Genomic DNA, 20,799 nt, shown 5'->3' with positions numbered 1-20,799 from the left:
AGGAGGAGGAGGAGGAGGAGGAGGACAGGAGGAGGAGGAGGAGGAGGAGGAGGAGGAGGAGGAGGAGGAGGAGGAGGAGGAGGAGGACAGGAGGAGGAGGAGGAGGAGGAGGAGGAGGAGGAGGAGGAGGAGGAGGAGGAGGAGAAGGAGAAGGACAAGGGAGAAGGAGGAAAAGGAGAAGGAGAAGGAGGAGAAGGAGGAGGAGGAGGAGGAAGAAGAGGAGGAGGAGGAGGAGGAGGAGGAGGAGGAGGAGGAGGAGGAGGAGGAGAAGAAGAAGAAGAAGAAGAAGAAGAAGAAGAAGAAGAAGAAGAAGAAGAAGAAGAAGAAGAAGAAGAAGAAGAAGAGAAAAAGGAAAGAAAACAAAAAAGATTACTACCCAAAGTTTCAAAGTATTTTAAAAATTAAAATTTCCAGGTTCAGATGGCCTTAGCCAATAATTTTAAAGGAGATGGAAGAAAAACACGGTCTTGATGAAACTTCTTATGATATATGAAACAAGAGTGAAGAGCCAAATACCCTAACCTAAATGATGAAAGAGTCCATCCACATATACTTTGAAAGTAAAAACTAGTTTCACCTTACAGGTTTTTATAAACTAAAGCATAGAAAGATTTAATAACTTCCTCTGAGATACAGAAGTGGCAGGTGGCAGAAGTGGGAGTTGCACACAGGTTATAATGATTACAAAGCTTACCTCCTAAGCCACCAAACTATACTGGGGGTGATTTTCCTTATATTACATAGCTTAAACCTCCACATAGTTGTCTACCTGATTATCCTTCATATTTGTAGGCTGGGTCTTCAGATGTTTGAAGTCATAGGGACTGTGGTTATGTAAGAATGAAAAAAAATCTCTAGAGGGTAAGTTCTTACTACAAATTAAGCTGTGTTTTAGTGTACTATGTCACGATCATTAAAACAAGCAACCCAAAATATATCTGTACATCAAGCACTGTTCTTAAAGTTTCCATAGACAGGCATCTAAACATCACACTCATTCTATTATATAGGTATTCTAGTAAAATTCGCTTCAACAATGAAAAAAATTAGGCTTCAAAAAGGCTAATGTGCCTAAGTAACTTGACTCCATTTAGTAAATAACTGAGCAGGGATATAAAGCTTTTCATCCAATGATGAAGCCTGGTCTCAGGATTGTTTGTTTTTTGCCAGTCCTGGGGCTTTAACTTAGGGCCTGGCCACTGTCCCTTAGCTTCTTTTGCTCAAGGAAAGCAATCTACCACTTGAGCCACAGCTCCACTTCGGCTTTTTCTTTTTATGTGGTACTGAGGCTTCAAACCTAGGGCTTCATGCATGCTAGGCCAGCACCCTATCACTAAGCCATATTCCCAGCCTTGGTCAGGTTCCTCAGAATGATAAGCCTATCGGAAAGAAGAAGAAACTAAATTATCCATATACTTTCCAGAAACCCATCATGATCAAATGAAAGATACTCACAGTAACATGATATCAGAAACATCAGCTAATTCTATCACACACAGACCTTACCCAGTCACTAGGTATTAAATACAAGGTAGGAAGTAGAGACCTAAAGTAGATCTGCTCTTTAAAGTGAATTGCCAGTGAATGGGTAAGATGATACTAAGTTACTTACAAAAGCACCTAGATATGTAAACATCTAGCCACCATGTGAGCTCTAATTAGAGCTCCTGTGAGCTCTAATACCTATTTTGTGAGCTCAAAAAGGGACTTCCTTAGAGAATATCCAGTCAAGAGCAAGAGAACACTCCTTGGCATGTGGTTTGTCAAGGTGTCAGTTTTCATTCTCTACCCATGTGGGCACTCTTGCAATGTGAGCAATAGGGTGTCTAGGTGCTAGTAGCCTAGCTACATTCATGATCTAGAGCCACATACCAGCATCTGAAACCCCAGCTCTGTCCTTTGTTAAATGTATGACCATAATCAACTTGTTTAATTTCCCTCTGCTTCAATTTTCCCATATGTAAGACAATAAAAGCAGGACTGTATAGGAGTATTATTACTATAAGAATTCAAAATGTAAAATGCATCTAAATTGCATAGGAAAGTGCCAAGTATGTATCAAGTATTAATTAACATTTGCTGACTATATATGTGTATTTGATTTCTTAAACAGCTTTTCTTAGTGTAAGAATAAGTCGTATTTGAAAAGTTTCTTACGTCTATGCATGGGTATAAACACAACTTCCTCTGAGGAAAATAGGAAAGTAACTGCAGGGATTCACATTGTTCACCCACTGTTGGGTTTGCTCTGACAGTTTTAAAAAATCCAAAGCTCATTTAAAATTGTGCTTTCATTGTAGGAGTGTGGATCCTTTTTTATGCAGACGGTAAGCAGCATCAAGAACCACAAAATCACAACCACAACTACCAGACCATCAATGGCCACATGTTTGCAAGGATGAGGTTCTCACTTTATCGTATTACCTATAAGTACATAATAAAGATACTTCAGCCATTCAGTATATGGGCGATGGTACGAAGGGAGTAGTAGTTCAAACTAAATGGCATTTTGAAGTTTACTTAGTTGCCTCTCTAAACCAAAATTTTCAACATATACTATTTATGACATAGGCCTACTTTATATAATTTCCAAATATGAAACTCCAAAATTGAATAAACCAGTTTTTCAACAATAGATAGCAACACTTTGTATAATATTATGCAATCACGGGACATAATCTGTGGGTATTTATGGATGTTCTTTGCAGTCCTATCAAGTTTAAAGTGAGCTTTCTTTGCATGTCACCAATTCTTGTCTCAGAACAACTCTTCATCAGTACCCATGTGAATACATTCATAACACCACTGTATCTGGAGGAAATTTTAAAAATCCAAGTTGACTAGCCAGGGGATCACTGGCTGTAGATACAAACATTGGGTAAGTACATTGTAAAATGATTCTCCCTACACTGACGGAGAATTGTCTGAAACAAAGGAAGCAAATGTTTGAGTTACAGCCAGGAGCATTGGAGGGACACAAACCAAACTCCAACTGTACATTTTTATAAAGCCCTAACATTGATGGATATTCAAAACAACAAATTAGTGACCCTTCTATTAATCTGTCTTATTTGCTTATGACTACAATTATAGAACAGAATGTCTGAGAGATCTTAATAAGCACACTTTAGTAAAAGAACATTTCCATATTTGTAGACCCATAAATGGAGGCTAACTAGAATGCGAAGTCTCTCAGTTTTCCCCTTCACTTTGAAAAGTGAGAAATGACCAGCATTCACAACTTCTTACTCCCTCTGCTCCCCTTCCCACTTCCTTTGCAAGTACTGGGGAAGAGCCTACTACTAAAACACAGGCATCAAGCACAGAGGAGGAGAAGAAAACAGATGTGCTGAGATGCAGGGGCAGGGTTAGTATGTAACACCAGTGGTAACTGAGGAAGAAAAACAGTGTAAGAACGCATTATGCTTGTGGAGAGAGTGGAAAAACTTGTAAAATGAGTAGAAACTCCGAGGAAAGACACTGAACCCAAAGCAGGAAATGTTGCTATCAATGAGGTATTTAGTTGGCAGGACGTCCTGGGAAATGAGCTCTGGTAGTTGAGAGCTCCTGTATTCTCCAGCTCAGGCTCTCCAGGAGAAACTTGTAAGATTGTTTTGCATGTCTGAGAGAAGTGCTTTGACTTCCTTAGCAGAAGGCATTAGGTACGAATTATCTCATTCACTTCCAAGATCTTATCTATTGCTAGCTTATTCCCGGTAGACACAGAATGATTGTTGCTTAACCTCATCTTCACTTTCAATGGGATGCGTCTTCCACTAAAGTGGTTTAAATAATCTACAAGTCAACCCTGACAGCATCACTACCAGACGCCCACTCCCCCAAAGTCTCTAATAAAAAGCAGATGGGAACAGATGAGTACAGGCAGTGGGGTGATGCTCTGGGACCTCTTAATTACCTCTCCCACAAACCTCCAAGAGTCGTGGACCTCAGGAGCCCCGGCCTGGTCTTGGACCACGAAGAAACCTCCAGAAAACACTTTACCTCCAGAGATCTGGCGATCACGTGACCCTCCCCCTCACGACCCCCCCCCAAGCTTTCCCTGCAGCCAAACAATTTCCATTTTTTTTCTCCCGAGTTGAACCCCTTGCGTACCCACCCCCACCCATTCCTGCCCCCCTCCCCAACTTCCTTCCACTGGCGGCGAGGCGAGGCCTCGGGGTATCTGGGATGAGCACTGGCCTAGGGCTACCGGGAGGTCGGAGGGCGCTGCCCCGCCTGGCCGCTGGGGAGATACAGGGCCTCCTCCTGGCCGAGCAGACACCCTGCGGGGCGGTGGACTGCGTGCAGCCCCGGGCACGGGCAGGGGCGCAGAAACTTACCTGTGCGGAGCCGTCCCGGAGCTCCCGCGTCGCCGTCAGCGGCTGCGCGGCCACCGCATCCCCGGCAGGCCGCCCCCCCAAGCCCCCACCCCGCACCCCACCCCACCCTACCAGCGCGTCCCGCGCCGCACTTTTCCGAGCCTGGGAACTTTTCCTGAAAGCCAGGAAGGTGGGAAGTGGGGGGTGGGGTGGGGCTCTGCGAGCGGAGCCCGAGGGTTTGGAGGGGGGTGTTTGTTTGTTTGTTTTTCTCCCCCCGCCCGCCCGATCTCTAGCAGAGATATTTTTTTAAAGACCATATGCTGGGAGAATATTATACTTTGCTCAAGGGCGACAGGGGAGCGGCCTAACTCTCACCTTTCGATCGATTTACTAAACAAACTAAAACGTGGGTGGAGATGTTAAACAGTAACCAGCAGCTTCAATGAAAACTGAAAGCAGCGCGCAGCCCGCATTTATTTCCCCGTTCTTCGGGCCCCGGGGCGGCCGGCGGGCGGGACAGCGAGCCCCAAACCCCGGCCGACTCGCACCGCCCCGTGGATCTCAGGGAGCTGCGCGATGCCACCCCGTGGCCAATTTCCAAGGCTCGGGGCGCCCGAGGCGCACTGCGACCGGGTGGTTCGGAGCCAGCCACGATGGTTCCCTGCCTCCCGCATCTAAGGAACCCGGGCCAGGCGGAGCGCCCGCAGCCGGAGGCCCCTGACCGCGCACTTCCCGCCGCGCGGGTACCATTCCCCTGGCCCACAGCGGGTCACGCCCCGTCCCGGGCTGTGTCCACCCTGGCTGGGGAAGTGCTTCAGGGAGAAGCCTGCAGACTCCTGAGTGCAGATCTGACTCGGAGCCAATGAGGTCCAGCAAAGGGCGGAAGTGTCTTTAAAGGGAATTAAATGGGTCCTGGGGGCACACCACTCAGGGACTGCCAATCTCTCTCGTAAACCCCCACCCCTCCTCCTCCAACCCGGAGGTGAAGTTCTTCCTCCAGGCTAGAGACCACCTTAGCGCTGCTGGAATTCTGGGAGCCTGGGGACTAGTTTTCTATTCTGGGCCGCCCGAGCTACCTGCGGTTTTAGTCATTAAGTGCCTTTTTACATATGTATCTGATGGAAAACTTCCCTTTCTCCTACACCCTGGGCGCCTTCCAGAACCTTCTTCCTCTATTCAAAAAACAAACAACTAAAATGATGTTGGCTCCTCATTTGTTAGGCAGGAATAATAGAGTATATATATATAATATATATATTTAATGGCTCAGCAAGTTAACTCTGAGATTTCTGGAATGAGTGACTTCAGGTCCAACAAGTAATTAAGCTCCTGAGACAAATAGTTACTTAATCCGTAAGGGTTTTTATTTTGGGGGATTGTTATTTTAAGACTGTAATAACAATGCCAGGGAGATCTAACGACAGGTGTTGTTTGTTTTGTGTGTATGTTTTTTTTCTTTTCTTTTTAGATCAGGTTTACTAAACTTTCTCAGTTTTCTCCTTCCAAACATGTTGCTGAAAGGTTCCTTTAAAAAACAAGTAGTTAGCTGTTTTAGAAATCAGAACAAAGGAGAGAGATCAGATATTATTTTTCTTTAAATCGAGCTTCTCAGTTAAACACAATTCTTTGGATACTCATTAAATGAGTAAAGGATCGGAAAACCCTGTCAAGAAAAGAGGCCTCTGTCCTCATTGGCTTCAGGAAGCCAGCCAGACTGTAGAGGCAAAAAGAGTTGCAATTAACGGGTTGCATTTGTTATGCAAATCTCCCTCGGAGGAGGTATTTACAGATCACCTGTGCACATTCCTTTTGAATATATATTTTCAGATATTTGGATAGCTAGGAAAGTTATCGAACTATTTGGTGAAATGCAAATATGTACATATAATTATATATATATAAATAACATGTTTCTGTATTATATATAATTTCCAATAAAAGAGTGAAGGTAAAAATCACAAGACAGGAATCCTCATCCTCACGCACAGGATTAATGGCATCTGGCTTCCCTCTTTCCCAGTAAGGAAATAATATTTAATTCCAAATGTCTCTGTTTACTTCACTGTTAATCCGTTATGACGCTGCGTTTGGTTTGGGGTGATCAAATCCCCTTTAACCTGTGATAGGAACGCTGATCTACCAGGAAATAACCACACGTCCGGTGTCCAAAATATTTTAGCACAATAAGTACAGCTTTGGCCAGAGAATCTTAACAATAGTTGGGGTTTTGTTTCCCCCTTTCCCCACCCCTTCCCCTTTGAGAAAAGTTTAAGTAACCAGCCCATCTTCCTGAATCTAGAAAAAAAAAAAAAAAAAAGAGGGGTAGGGGGAGTAGCTTCGGATGGATGGACGGACGGATGGATGGATAGATGGATGGATGGATGGATGGATGAATAAGCGCCTTCATTTAAGAACCCAAAGGAAGTACCAGGAGTTCGCTTGGAAGTTTTTTGTTGTTTTTTTTATACTACATAAACCAGTGCCAAACGTCCAAGCTTTAGAGCATCACTTATATTGTCCCTGAAACTAATTTATTACGATTCTCCATGGCTTAAACTGCAGAAGATGAAAAATGTACTCCAAGGAAGAGTGGTTCCTGCGACCCCCGGCGGGGTGGGGGTGGGGAGTGAACAATGAGTAGGAAGAAATCAGGATACTTTTTCAGGCAAAGGTTCTCAGAAGATGCAAAGTTGTGTTTCGCTAGCTGATGGATTGAGGCAAATTACAAACCTGTATTTCTGTTGCCTCTGCTGTTTTCACCTCAAACTGTAGCATCGAAAAACACTTTTCTATACTATCTCGTTTAGTCCGTTTTTCCTTTTGTCTTTGGTAATCGGTTTTGTCTTCTTTCCCGAGCCACCCAGAGGCTAGGCTGGGGTTCAGATAATATTCAATAAAATCCGAACCTCCCACTGAGCTCGCGAGCCCGGGTGGGGGTGGGGGTGGGGGGAGAGTGAATGGTCAGGACCGAAGCCTGAATCTCAGTAAAGTCTTCCTCATTTAAGCTTCTACACATTTCAGAGGAGAATTCTCTACTCCTTTGTCCTGTACTGATAAACCACCTTAATAAGTGAACGCCAAGTGTCCTCTTCGTGTCCTGGCGGTGCTGGTGGCCGCTGCCACCCTGGCTGACTGGGTTGGGAACGCTGTCCGCTGCGCTCTCGGTGGTACCCATGCTGGTATTGGCCACTGCCCCGCATGGGAGAAATGAACATGGATAACAGCCCACCCTTGCTCCTGGTTACAGGCAGGAGAGGAAAGGGGGTGGGGATGCTCGTGCAGTGCTGCACTCCACACACACACACACACACACACACACACACACACACACACACACACACACACACACACGCACGCACAGACCCCTCCAGATTTAGGTAAAGCCTAGTGACATCTTCAAAGCCACTCGTATGTAAAGGGCAGTTAGGGAAATCAAGAGTCCGGAGCTGCGCTCAGCACATCCCACTACTCCACCGGTACATCTGTGCCTGACCCTGGGGCGCTAAAAAGGCCGGCTGCAGAATTTCTACAACTCCCTAGAGGCCGGTGCACGTTTTCTGCTTCAGAATGGAAGGCCAGGATTCCAAGCAGGGAGGAGGGGAAGGGCTGGGCCATGTTGGGTGGGGGTCAGAATGCGGGTAGGGACTGGTTCAGCCTTCAGCCTCGCGGAAAGCCTGGAATCTCAAGTTTTTGTTTTTGTTTTTTTCTGCTGGCCTCCCTTTCTTTCAGTGAAATCCTTTTGCTCTCTAGCTTAGCCCAGAGCTACAATGCAAATCGCCAAGATGATAAAACCGTAGATTCGCTCACGTGGCAAGATGGATGCGGGTTCATTTCATCTCTTCAGATTTTTTGTGCAGTCACTGCCTGGAAGTTCTGCCCCCTGGGCCTGGAGCCACTGCAGCCCGCCACTCAGATCCTCCCGTTTGGTTCCCTAGCCTGTTAGATTCTCGGTGAGGTGCCTCCCTTTTAACCGCTTGATTTTAACTTCATAGAACTAGAAAACGAAGGGGGAAAAAATCATTCGAACTGGATGGATGAACCTGGGCAGGGGTTGACTGATGCATTCTTCACCTAAGGAGAAAGAGAAGGAGGAGCAAACATTGAGGTATTTGTCTGGCCTACTTTGGATCAGGCACCAAGTAAGCAATAATGCTTCAGGCAGGGTTTGGGGGATCTGCGTTGCAACTTGGCCCAGCATTGACCCCTATAAAAATCAGACTTTCTTTCACCCTGAAGTATCAGCTCAGAAACAGCACTGTAAGTCTATAGAAGGAAGGCAATGGGAGTACTCCCAGAATTCTTTACCTGTTAATAAAAATGCAAAACCTAACATCTCAAATTGAACATCTAAATTGAAACTGCTCTGAGTATGTCCCACATATGAGTGAGACACTGTGAAAATCGAACACTTAATAATTCTCAATGTCAGTGTATGGTTTTGTGGAAGGAAAAAAAAAAAAAAAACACCAAAAACTAGTAGGCAGGCTTCTTTTCCCCACCCTCCTCTTTGTAAATTTCCTGCTGAAGTATTGATTGCCAAGGTCTCTGCAAGATTTGCAAACTTTTACAGTCATTTATGGTGCATGCAATAAAACAAGGTGATATGAATAAGCTAGTTCAAGGTGTAATGCAAAGATGTATTCGGTGCCCTTGGCAACTATCTGTGAGACCTGTTTGTCTTTGCAGAACACACCCTTCTCTGCAATGAACCCCTCTGCAACAAAGATTGGGCCTTTACATTTCCAGAGCCTTGGCCCTTTAGTGGAAGTACACACACCCTTCAGAGCAGAAAAGACAATTATTTCAGCCTCATTTCAAAGCAGGAAAAGACCCTTCTAAATAAACCTGGGGCAAAACAGGAAAATGAATCTTTAAAGATCCCTATTTCCCTATTGTCTCTTTTCAAAAAGAAAATTAAAGTAAATTGATCACTAATTTACAATGTAATCTCTAACTGCACCTTGCATAGCATGGTTCCATAGTACCTTCAACTGTGAGAAAATAAAAGGATTGAGATTACACCCTGAGACACTCACTATTTGGGGTTGCATGTGTCCAGAGAAGAAGAAAAAAAATCCTGAACATTTCCTAATAAATAAATAAATAAATAAATAAATAAATAAATAATGTGACTATTTGAATGCAGATTCATTGAATATTTTAGTTTTACAATTTTTAAAGTAAATGCTCAAGGGGACTCCTATTTTACTCCAGAATTGTAGATAAAAGCTAAATAGCTTACTAGAAATCCTATACTCCTTTACCGGTTTCACCAGTCTTTTTTTTTTTTCTTTTCTAAAATTTCCCTTTTAAAGCTATCTATAAAAGATGGGTGTGGAAAGAGGAGAGAGACAGGCTTTGCTAAAATTTCCTACTTTCAACTGTTTCCCTCCCCCTCCCCCATGTAGTGCTATAAGGAAGAATGGGTGACATACAGCTTCTGAAAGGTATTCAGAATCCTATACCTGCCATCTAGTGGGCATACACAAAAAATGCCAATTCCAGGTATCAGCACTAAGTCTGTTTTCCTACTTACCAAACTGAAATCAATCCTTGGTGGGAGAGAGGGAGGAACTGTAACTTCAGCATAAAGGAAAGATCACGGAATAATTGTATAAAGAAGTTATATTTCATAATCATTCAAGTCGAAACAATTTTAGAAATCATTAAGGTCATTATCTTTGCTCAAATAATGAATTACTTTTTATTCCAGTTTTCTACTGCATACCTTCATGTAGACTTAACTGTTTTCTTTTGGATTAAATTCATTATCTAATTAATACATGAAAATTTAAAATAGTCAAAAGAGGAAGGATGTAGCCCAACTGATAGAGCACCCACCTGAACTGTTTAAAAGAAAACTAACAGGTATTTCTTTCCTCTTTGAACTTTTAAAACATGTATACTGAAACATCCCCCATTTTTGCAAGAGAGAAAGGGGTTATTTACACTCTCACTTGATTTTGATGCCCTGATATATGTCTTCAAAATTTGACTTCATTAAAATCATTTTAAACTTAAATGTCATTTTTTGAGATCCACATTATGAAATGTACACATATAAAGGATGTGCAGAAGGAACAGTCATTATAGGAAGTCACCACTCATTTGAATGACAGCTGCCTCATCTTGCTACTGCTTTCTGTGTACCTGCCATCCTTTCACAACATTTAATTAGTTAACACATTGAGTATTTACAGCAGCCCTCAAAGAGTTGTGTCCTTAACACCCTTTTTGTAGGTCAAGAAGCCGAGGATGGTAAATGAGAGCCCATGCTGCCGCATGTCTTCCAGGTCATGTTGCCTTCCATAGAGAAAAGAAGCAAAAACACAACACTACAGTTTATGCTATAGGATAAAACTACAGAGACATGATAAATCCACAAGAAGGCTATGCTGGAAAATACATGGTCTAAAACATCAGATAGCCAATTGAAAATGTAATAAAATCAGTTAATTACCACTCTGTAAAAACCAAGTACTAAGAAAAATATATTGTAAGCAGTAAATAACAGATTGATTTACGTCATCTTTTTAGCCTAATTTTGGACCAATATAGACCCAAATCTTTATTGCTGATTAACCCTACAGTCTTTGTCCTCTTGGACTTTAATTTCAAGTAATATAAAGTTACTTATATCAAGGCAAACAATTCTTGAAAAATCTTACCAAAAGATTGCCAGATTCATCCTGTTCAATCATCTCAACTATCTTCTCTCCTTACTTCATACTAATTTCATATTGGATTCTCTAAGCAAAATGTACATATATTTGAACATATTTTTCTATTCTCTGTTCAAATTACTCTCTTTTTCTTAGGATAGTTAATTTATACATAGGAGCTAGTTAAAGAGTAAAGCATCTTAAATCATCCCAATTAAATACAATGCATTTGAATTTGCTCTCTGTGTCTTAGCTTAAATTTCCTCTCCTGGAGCACACTGATAATTTTAGCAAGGCAAGGAATGGACAGTCAACGGCACAAAGTGTTTCTTTTTATGTTTTAATCCACAGTGTTTTAAACATTAATGATTAGATAGCACTGCATTTTGTAGGTATTAATTTAAGAGTAGTGAACGCTTTCAAAAGCTGACGGCAGCTGGCTCAGGACTCCTGCTATGGTTTAATACTCACGAGTGAAGCCACCAGTTCTGCCTTCCTGATCTCTTACATGCCTCCAATCAAGATCAGACAGTAGATAAAAGCTAAGACTAGAGCAGTCAGGCCCTTTGTATCTCTCTCGTGTTTCCATGTAGATCTAAGTGCACCTTCCTCTTCGCAGGAAGAAATATTGACGCTTTCACAGGAAGAGGAGATTCAACTCCTGTTTAAGGTTAATCCCTCCACCTGTGTTCTTGATCCAAGCCCTTCCGGCCTAGGCCTGGCCTTGTTCTATCAATTATTTCTTTTTCTTATATCTTCAAACTCCCCCTCTTCAATAGCATCTTCCCTGCAGGCTATAAATAAGTTCCAGACTTCACACACACACAGCCACACACACACACACAATTAAAAAACAAGAACAAAATTTTCTTTCTGGTCGCTCTCTGGTATTGCCTGGTCCTGCATTTTTTTATCCATTGCAGCCAAGATTCAGGAGCCAAGGCAATGTATGGTCTCCTTATCTACAACTTCCATTCACTCCTCCATCCATCATAATCCGGCTTAGTTTGTTCCACTCCGTGGACTCTGCTTTCTGAAAGGGCCTTAGTGGCCTCCTCATTGGTAAATCCAATAAGGACATGCTCAATCCTTGTATTAAAACCACCAGAATCTATGTCTAACCTTCTTAATATTCTTTTATCTACATTTCTCACTTCTTTGCTCCAACCATCTTATGACAACTGGTGTTTCCTAAGATTTTTCTTTTAGACATTTTTCTTCTCACTCTTCCTGGCAATCCCATGTACTCTCACAATGCTATCTACCAAAAGGGCATTGGCTGCTGATTCTCTAAACTATATGCAACCACAAATCTTTCTTTAAGGAGTACCTTTGACTTAGTAGCAACCTTCTAATGTTTCTTATGTCCTTCATTGGCACTTCAAAATCAGTATTTCCAAAAGTCTTTTCCTAAATTTATGTTTCTTTTTTTTGGGGGGGGGGTCCAGTCATGGGGCCTGAACTCGGCCTGGGCGCTGTCCCTCAGCTCTTCAGCTTAAGGCTAGTGCTCTACCACTTGAGCCACAGTGCCACTTCCGGCTTTTTTTTTCTTTTTGCTTATGTGGTGCTGGGGAGTTGACCCAGGGCCTCATGCATGCAAGGCAAGCGTTCTACCACTGAGCTACCTCCCCAGCCCCAAACTTATGTTTCTTGTTAGATGACTTGATTGATGGCATCATTATCTACCTTTTTGTCTAAGCCAGAATACCTGGAAGCATCAGTAACTTCACTTTCTCCATTATCTCAAGTTATTATTTTGGTTTATCCACTTCAGTGCGTTAAAGTAAGGATTTTACTTTATGTCACATTATCAGTCCGGAAGTAGACAGTCCAAACCTGGTAGGGCAGCTAAACAATGCTTCCAGGGCTCAAGTACTTTTCTATCCTACTGTCCTGAATAGATTTCCATCTGCATCCAGGTAGCAAGGCAGAGGCAGAGCGAGTGGCCTCCGTGTCATGTAATCACCTTGAGAATCACCTCCCTTTAGACAACTGCATGATCAACTGACATATCTGCCTCATTGGTCAGAAATGGATCATGAACATATAATTCACAGGTGGAGGTGATAGGAAATATAGTCTGTAGCCAGATGACCAAATCACAATTATTTTGCATTGACAAATAATGAGTAAGTTGTGTTTTACGGAGTAATAAGTCACTTTACAACTTAATAATGATCATTAGAGCTAACAGGTTTTGGAGTAGCAGAATAAACTTGAGATAGCTTGGCTGAAGCTGGACTTTTGTCTAGAACTTCATCTAGGAATCCTGGGCCTCCCTCTCTTCTCATCCTCCAGGGAGCTAAGATTTCTTCCCATGGTGAACATAGGTGTTCCCAGAAGAAAGAACACAAGCATCAATGTACTATTATACATTAAGAATAATATTAAGAATTTATTTATTTATTCAATCATGTGGCACTTATGATTGAACCCAGAGCCATACATATGCTTGAGCTATACCCTTGGCCCAGAGATCTTGTTTCTATCACATTTAATATTTCACTGAACAAAGTCAATCATATATCCTAACCAAGAATCACAGATTAGAAAGATGGATTCTGTTTCCTGACAGGAGGTTGGAAAAATGAAAATGCTTATAGTAGTATGGCTGGACTTGAAATAAGGAAATTGTGGAAGCAATGAAATTTAAATGAGATAATAAGGATGGGGCCTTGATTTGATAGGATTCCTGTCTTTACAAAAAGAGAAACACATACACAAAGCTCACCTTTTTTTTTCTTTTCCTCATAAACAAATAATGAGAAAAGACATTGTGAGGAGTTAGACCAAGAAATTTTATATCCCTCAACCAGCATGTATCCCCCTCATCTGCCCATGCTGGGTGAGCTCTGTCTTTTATTTGCTAGAGAATTGACCAGAAAACAAAATGGAAGGAGCCTTGACCTTGAACATCGAGGCATCAAAACTATATCAAATAAACTTCCATGCATAAGTCACTCCGTCTGTGATGGTATTTCCTTATAGCAGCTCAGGTAGACAAATACAACTGTCTTTTATGTAATTATGAGGTTTTTTAAATTATTATTTGTAGGCAGTGTTTTGATCTCTTGACTGGATTTTGACTGACACAGGGGAAGGCGATGGTGAGACAATAGAAGGGAAATGTATGTGTGAGATTCCCTCCATCTATTATTTCCCATGGGTCAAAGTTCTTAATGTCCAATGTTTTGCTCATAGGGAATAAGTTACTGTGTGGTATCTCCTATGGAATGAGGGAAAGGATTAGATTCAGGAAGCAAAACTGAAAGAAGTCCCAACTATAGTTGGTTGCCTTGCTGGGTAGAGCACCTATAGTGTTTATCAGGGGGTGTGCAAGGAATTGATCCACAGAATTATCATCCAGCTCATGGGTTCTATCAGTCTTAATTGCAAAACTAAGCACAGTGGTAGAAGAGATTCTCCAGATGCTCCACTGTGGGGATATATGCATGAGAGAGAAAAAGAAGCCCTTGTTTTTTAACCTGAAACTTGTGGGTTTGTTTGATAATTTAGTATGTGCTAGCCAATTTTAACTGAAGTATAAGTGGGATATTCTTTTGAAATATGCTACATTGTCTTGAAGTATGTCTGTAAATCATATTGAAATTCTCAAAAGGGCTGGGCATATATAGTGGTAAGAAAAGTGAGCCCCCAAATTGGAATCAATGAAGTGTGTCAGTGAAGCATTTGGTAAACTTTTGACCATATTAACTTGAGAGTCAGGTTATATATTTAGTGAAATTTAGCTCCAGGAAGCAGCACAGAAGATATATGTTAGCATGAATAACTGTTGTTCTTTGATATGCTTTCTAAGCATTATAAGAATAAAAAAAAGCTTCCAATATGTAAGAGAAGAGAAAGGGAATTAAAAAATATCAGTAGGGGCTGGGAAGGTGGCTCAGTGGTAGCGTGCTTGCCTTGCATGCATGAGGCCCTGGGTTCGATTCCTCAGCACCACATAAACAGAAAAAGCCAGAAGGTGTGCTGTGGCTCAAGTGGTAGAGCTCTAGCCTTGAGCTGAAGAGCTGAGGGACAGCACCCAGGCTCAGAGTTCAGGCTCCAGGATTGGCAACAACAACAAAAAAGTCAGGAGACTTGAAGATTTCTTTAGTGATTAAAAAACAGAGTTCACCCAGCATGGGCAAATGAGGGGGATACATGCTGGTTGGGAGATACAAAATTTCTGAGGATAGCAACAACATTTACCTGGGGAACTGTCCCACTGGAAAGAAATATTATGAAATATATAATAATGATGCAGACTTATGCAAACTCACAGAGGTAAGACTACTGCAAGCAAAACTAAGTACACTGAGTACTATTGAATTGCATTCACCCCCACACAAATGATGAGTGAAGGCTATTAGCTAACAGTAATACAGTCATACACTGCATGATGGCATCTAGGTCAAGTACAGACAGTATATCCTATGGTGGTCCTATCAGAGAATGAAGAGAAAAGTCCCTGGAGCCCAGTGACCTGGTGCCTGATATAGCTAACGTAAACAAACCTATTAGGCTGACAGCCATATAAAAAACATAGCAATGCCACAAAATAAAATACTAATGAAAATCATCATAAATGACTACTACTGGTTTCTGTACCTGACACGGTATATAGACTTTAAAAATCATTATTTAGATGGTACTATTTTTACTTACTTACAAAAAATTTACTGTAAAATTGTCTGTGTGCTACACTCTCTGGCAGCAGCCTCCCAAGTTTTCTGTTTACCTCTTTTCTTGATTGCTTCATGGAGTGATTGACTGGGTCTGTCCTGGTTTCTGTAAGCACATTCTCCTGTGTTTACACTATACCAAAACAGGTTAAAATAATCCCTCTGAACATAGCCTCATGCTTAAGCAGCATATGAGTCTATCTAAGTGAGAAAGCCAGAGAAACTCCATATTAGTTTGCAACAAGTCCCTTGTCACCTATCCTGGAAGGGCAAGCAAAAGACATAATAATCAAAATTGTAGAACTCCAGGGACGTTTGAATGTGCAACCACAGCCAGGAGTTTAAATAAAATTCAGAGGACAGACAGGGAAGTCGTTTAGTCCCAAATCGTAGTACCCAGCTGACCAGATGGATAACCTTAAAATGCTGTCTCTGAAATGCCCCTAGATCTTCTGGGTTTACAGAGGTGTTCTGTCTTTTGTAATAAGAGCTAGAATTTCCTGTATGTTCTGAAACTTTTCCCATTCAAGGGAGAAGGAACTCCTTTTCCTTCTTAGGAGCTGTTTATAATCCCTTGCCTAAAGCTCCCTCCTAGCAAAATCCACACAATGTAGTAATCAGGTAGGAATATGGGAGAAGGTGTCTGACTATGGAATCTCTGTGACATAAAAGAACAGGATGCCATCCTTCTGCAGCTGAGTATTTATTAAGTCAAAGTCTTCTGTGTGGTGGTCTCTAGGTTGGCTGTATCTTTCTAGAAGTGGAAAGATACCTGGATCCAAGAACCAAAAGGAAGAAGCAGAAGTAGTTTCCACAATCATCATACTCAGTGACACAGTGGGATTTACTATATTCCCTTTAAAATGATGACAGCAATATCCTCATAATGTCCAGGATTCTTGTCCCCACAAACTGTGAACCATCTTGTTTCCCAAAGGGGTCTTTTTATTTTTTTGGGTCCAGTCGTGGTGCCTGAACTCTGGGCCTGGGCGCTGTCCCTCAGCTCTTCAGCTCAAGGCTAGTGCTCTACCACTTGAGCCATAGTGCCACTTCCAGCTTTTTTTTCTCATTTTGCTTATGTGGTGCTGAGGAATCAAACCCAGGGCCTCATGCATGCAAGGCAAGTGCTCTACCACTGAGCCACCTTCCCAGCCCCCAAAGGGGTCTTTTTAAAGGAACACAGAAAAATTCCCAATGAATTACAAGTTGTAGCTGTTACCAGGGGAATTTGGATTCTGTGCACCCAGGGATCAACATAGAGGAGAGGAATCACTACGCAGATGATTTCTGATGAAAAGGAGTAAGTTGCTTCATGTACAAATACATGCCAAAGTGATAGCTGAACATTATAAAGGTTACAAATGGATGGGGGCAGAGCTAAAAATGAATACTCTTTGTGCCCTCACTGCCAATGTCAGCGATAGGGCTTATTCATCTCACTAAAGAGTGATACTCTCAACCCTCCTAAGAACCTATACAGGTTCTAAGAAGTAGGTGATCCTGTATGCTGATGACTGAACCTGTGCAAGAAGTATATCTCTATTTTATAAGAGTGGGTTGTGGTGGCCAGGAGAATATGATTCATAGATGTTCAACTTCAGGGGCTTAACTAACAACACTGCTGCTCTTCCATATGAACCAGTTTATTCCGGTGCCGTACTTCCCATGGGCTTGCCCAGTTGGTGATTGAATGCACTAATTAAACAGGCGTATTCTTAACACCAATGTAGGCCCATTTGTGTGTGTTTGTGTGTGTATATGTATGTGTGTCCACAAATGTGTACATGCGTGTGTGCTTGGACTGGGTCTTAAACTCAAGGCCCAGGCTCTGTTCCTTAGTTTTTTCAAGGCTAGTGCTCTGCCATTTGAGCTACAGCTCCACCTCTAGCTATTTGGTGATTAACTGGAGACAAGAGTCTCACAGACCACTCTGCCTGTGCTGGCTTTGAACTATGATCATCAGATCTAAATCTTCTAAGTAGCTAGGAGTGGTGTGAGCCACTGGGTCTAAGCAAAGATTTAGCCCAATCAGTTGTGGGGCTTGAACTCAGGGCCTAGGCACGTTCCCTGAGCTTTATCGCTCAAGGCTAGTACTCTACCACTTTGAGTCACAGCACGACTTCCAGTTTTCTAAGGGTTAACTGGAGATAAGAGTCTCAAACTTTCCTTCCCAGGCTGGCTTCAAACTGAAATCCTCAGATCTCAGCCTCCTGCATAGTTAGGATTATAGGCATGAGCCATCAGCACCTGGCAGCATATATTTTTGATTGAATGTCAGAGAATTTATGATTTTTATTTGAGCTTCTTAGCACTGGTCTCTTTTAGCAGAAAACTTGGGAAGGATGTAATTAGTTCTAACTAAAAGATAAATTTCTGTTTTTTTTGCCTTTTCTTTCTTTCCCTTCCTTCCTTCCTTCCTTCCTTCCTTCCTTCCTTCCTTCCTTCCTTCCTTCCTTCCTTTCTTTCTTTCTTTCTTTCTTTCTTTCTTTCTTTCTTTCTTTCTTTCTTTCTTTCTTTCTTTTTCTTTCTTTCTTCGTACGGGGATTGAATACAGGATGTTGCACTGGCTATGCAAGTGCTTTGCCACTTAGCTACATCCCAGCCCTTGAATTGACCTGAGAAATGTTACCCTGAGTTCCAAGCGTAGTCCACACTTCAGCTCTCATTACATACCTATAGAAAGAAGATAAAAGTAAATTTCTATCAAGCAGAAGTTCACCTTTTAGTTATAACTAATTGTATCTTCCACAAGGTGAGAGTTGGTGGCTTATACTTACACTCTTAGCTATTCAGGAGGCTGAAGATCGAGGTCCAAAGTCAGCACTGGCAGAGAGAGCCAAGAAACTTTGATCTCCAATAAACTACCAAAAAGCTCACAGTGGGTCTGTGGCCCAAGTGATGAAGTGCCAGCCTTGAATAAGAGCAGGAGGCCTGAAAAACCAAACCTCAGTTCTTTGAACAAAGAATAATAAACAAACTAACAAAACCTAGCAACCAAGTTTTTGAGAAGTGAATGATTAGGACAGAAGGAGTTTAAGGGGAAAAAATAAAACCTTAACCATTGTTATTAGGACTATTTTTCCAGCATACATACGACAATTAAATATTGTATTTTCTTAAACCTCTTTATTGATATGAATAAACCTGATCATAAAAAATAAAAATGTCACATACTGCTGAGCTGTGTTCTTACATTCTATGATATTATACCACAGAGTGCTCAGTACACAAAACACTAGCTCTTTTCCGTTCTCTGTGCACATCAGTAGAACATAAATTGGTAATTGTGTGGTAACTATGCAATTAACTCCTGTCACCACTGTACCTTTTCATTAGTGTCACCAAGAGCAGTATTTCTCTCTCGGTGACCTTAGTGTGAGTGATAACATCCTTAGTTGTTAAAGTAAAAAAAAAAATTAAGCAAAGTTAGTGTAGCGAGGAGCGATGGAGTGACAGCCTTGGAGACAGGAGCCATTTTTATCTATCACATGACACAACAGTGAGAGCGCAAACCTCTCCACCCAGCCTCATTAGTGCATCTCACCTTCTCTTCCACACTGATTTCTTACTTCCCCCTCTGCTTGCTAAGACCAATTGTGAAGTTAGCTTGTGTGTTAGCACTTTTTCCAGGGAGGTTAATAGCTTTAAGAACTCATCCAGTGTTTTGAGTACACTTGTTTCCCTGTTCCTAGACATTAATAGATACACTCTGTATATCTGTTCTTAAGCAGAAATTCATGCTTTGGAAATTTTTATTGTTAATTCTCATCTATTGAGTTTCAACTTGTGGTAACACCAAAAATTATTTACAGTAAGCATTAAATACCATGAGATACTTTTTTTTTTTTTAATTTGCCAGTACTGAGCACCAGGGATGCTCAGCAGGCATCCTCTACCACCATAGCAATGTCTACAGTTTGGGAGTCCCTGGATGTAAAATTAAGGGCCTTCATGAAGAGACTTCAGTTTATCTGCCTAAAGATTTGTAGGATGGCCCTATCCTATTTAACCTCATAGGGGTAACATTTTCAGATTTTTGGTAAGATTCATGGTGACTGAAGTAGAGCCAAATAGATGCTATATTGCTACTTTGAAGCTGGAAGAAGGGATATGGACCTGGGAAGGTGGGCAAGTTCTAGAGAACGTTGTCTTCTAAACTTCCAGGAAGGATCACGGCCTTGGGGTATCCTGAGTTTAGAACAGCAAGACCTGCATTGGACTCCTGACCTAATAAACAATAGCACACATACCTGTTATTAACAACACTACCTTTATGGTAACTCAATAGAGCAGTAATAAAAATTAAAACATATGCAATTATTAGTTATATTTATATTATAGTGGATTCAAAGTATATTTCTGGTCCTTTGGTTTCCTAATTTAGAAGTGATACCATTTTGCCAGGAAGATGAGTCTCATGAAAATACAGTATTTGAACTCTGTTGATGTCACAGCTCACAGGCAGTGGGCTCTGCAGTAAGCTCTCCAGCAAATCCATTACTCTTATAAAGATGGAGAACAGGGTCAATGCCACACATAGCAGTTAAATGTTCAACATCGTGGCTGAAAGGAACTTCCTCCTTTACAGAGTAGTAGGACTGCCTTCTTCCTCTTGAGGGATTCCAAATTCTTAAAGGGAAGAGACAGGAGTAGCCAGTTCTTCATTGTAGAGGGTAAGGTAGGAGTCAGAAAAGTCAGCCACCAAAGAGCAAAATGGGAGCTCCAACACACTGCTCTTGGCAAAACCAGAGTATAGCTTGAGGTGGACCAATTTTGACCTTTTTAATGGAAAATAATCCACACTTACATTTATAATACCAACAAGTGCTTCACTTCAGAAAAAGACTCATTGATAACCATAAATTATATAAAGAAATTATTGAATCATTAAAAGTCACTTAGATGATGAAAATTACTCCTAGTATTTCATAGCTGAAGCTGGCATCACTTAACTCATTCATTTTCTTCTTTGGCTAACAAATCCAACATACTAATAAAAATCATTTCACAGTTTCAACGAGAGACTAAAATTAATTTACATGAATAGACATGTGTAGGAAAAGTTGTGTATCATAGTGTAAGATCAATATGCATTCTAAGGAAGCCATACTTGTTAGTCTTTTACATTAAATAAGA

General features: G+C 41.5%; 1 protein-coding gene across 2 annotated transcripts in view; it reads right to left on the bottom strand.

Annotated features, from left to right (window-relative positions):
• Positions 1 to 4,409, bottom strand: part of Hnf4g (hepatocyte nuclear factor 4 gamma) — a 113,282-nt gene extending 108,873 nt beyond the window's left edge. For both annotated transcript variants that reach the window (XM_069990942.1, XM_069990944.1), the window contains exon 1: positions 4,341 to 4,409. The gene's annotated coding sequence lies outside the window, so the exon portion shown is untranslated. The remainder of the gene's footprint in view (positions 1 to 4,340) is intronic.
• Positions 4,410 to 20,799: the final 16,390 nt, after the last annotated feature.

The sequence above is a fragment of the Dipodomys merriami genome, unplaced genomic scaffold (assembly GCF_024711535.1).
Source record: "Dipodomys merriami isolate MVZ:Mamm:240054 unplaced genomic scaffold, mDipMer1.0.p SCAF_4, whole genome shotgun sequence".
In the NCBI taxonomy this organism is placed as follows: Eukaryota; Metazoa; Chordata; class Mammalia; order Rodentia; family Heteromyidae; genus Dipodomys; species Dipodomys merriami.
This window is presented reverse-complemented; position numbering and strand designations above follow the sequence as displayed.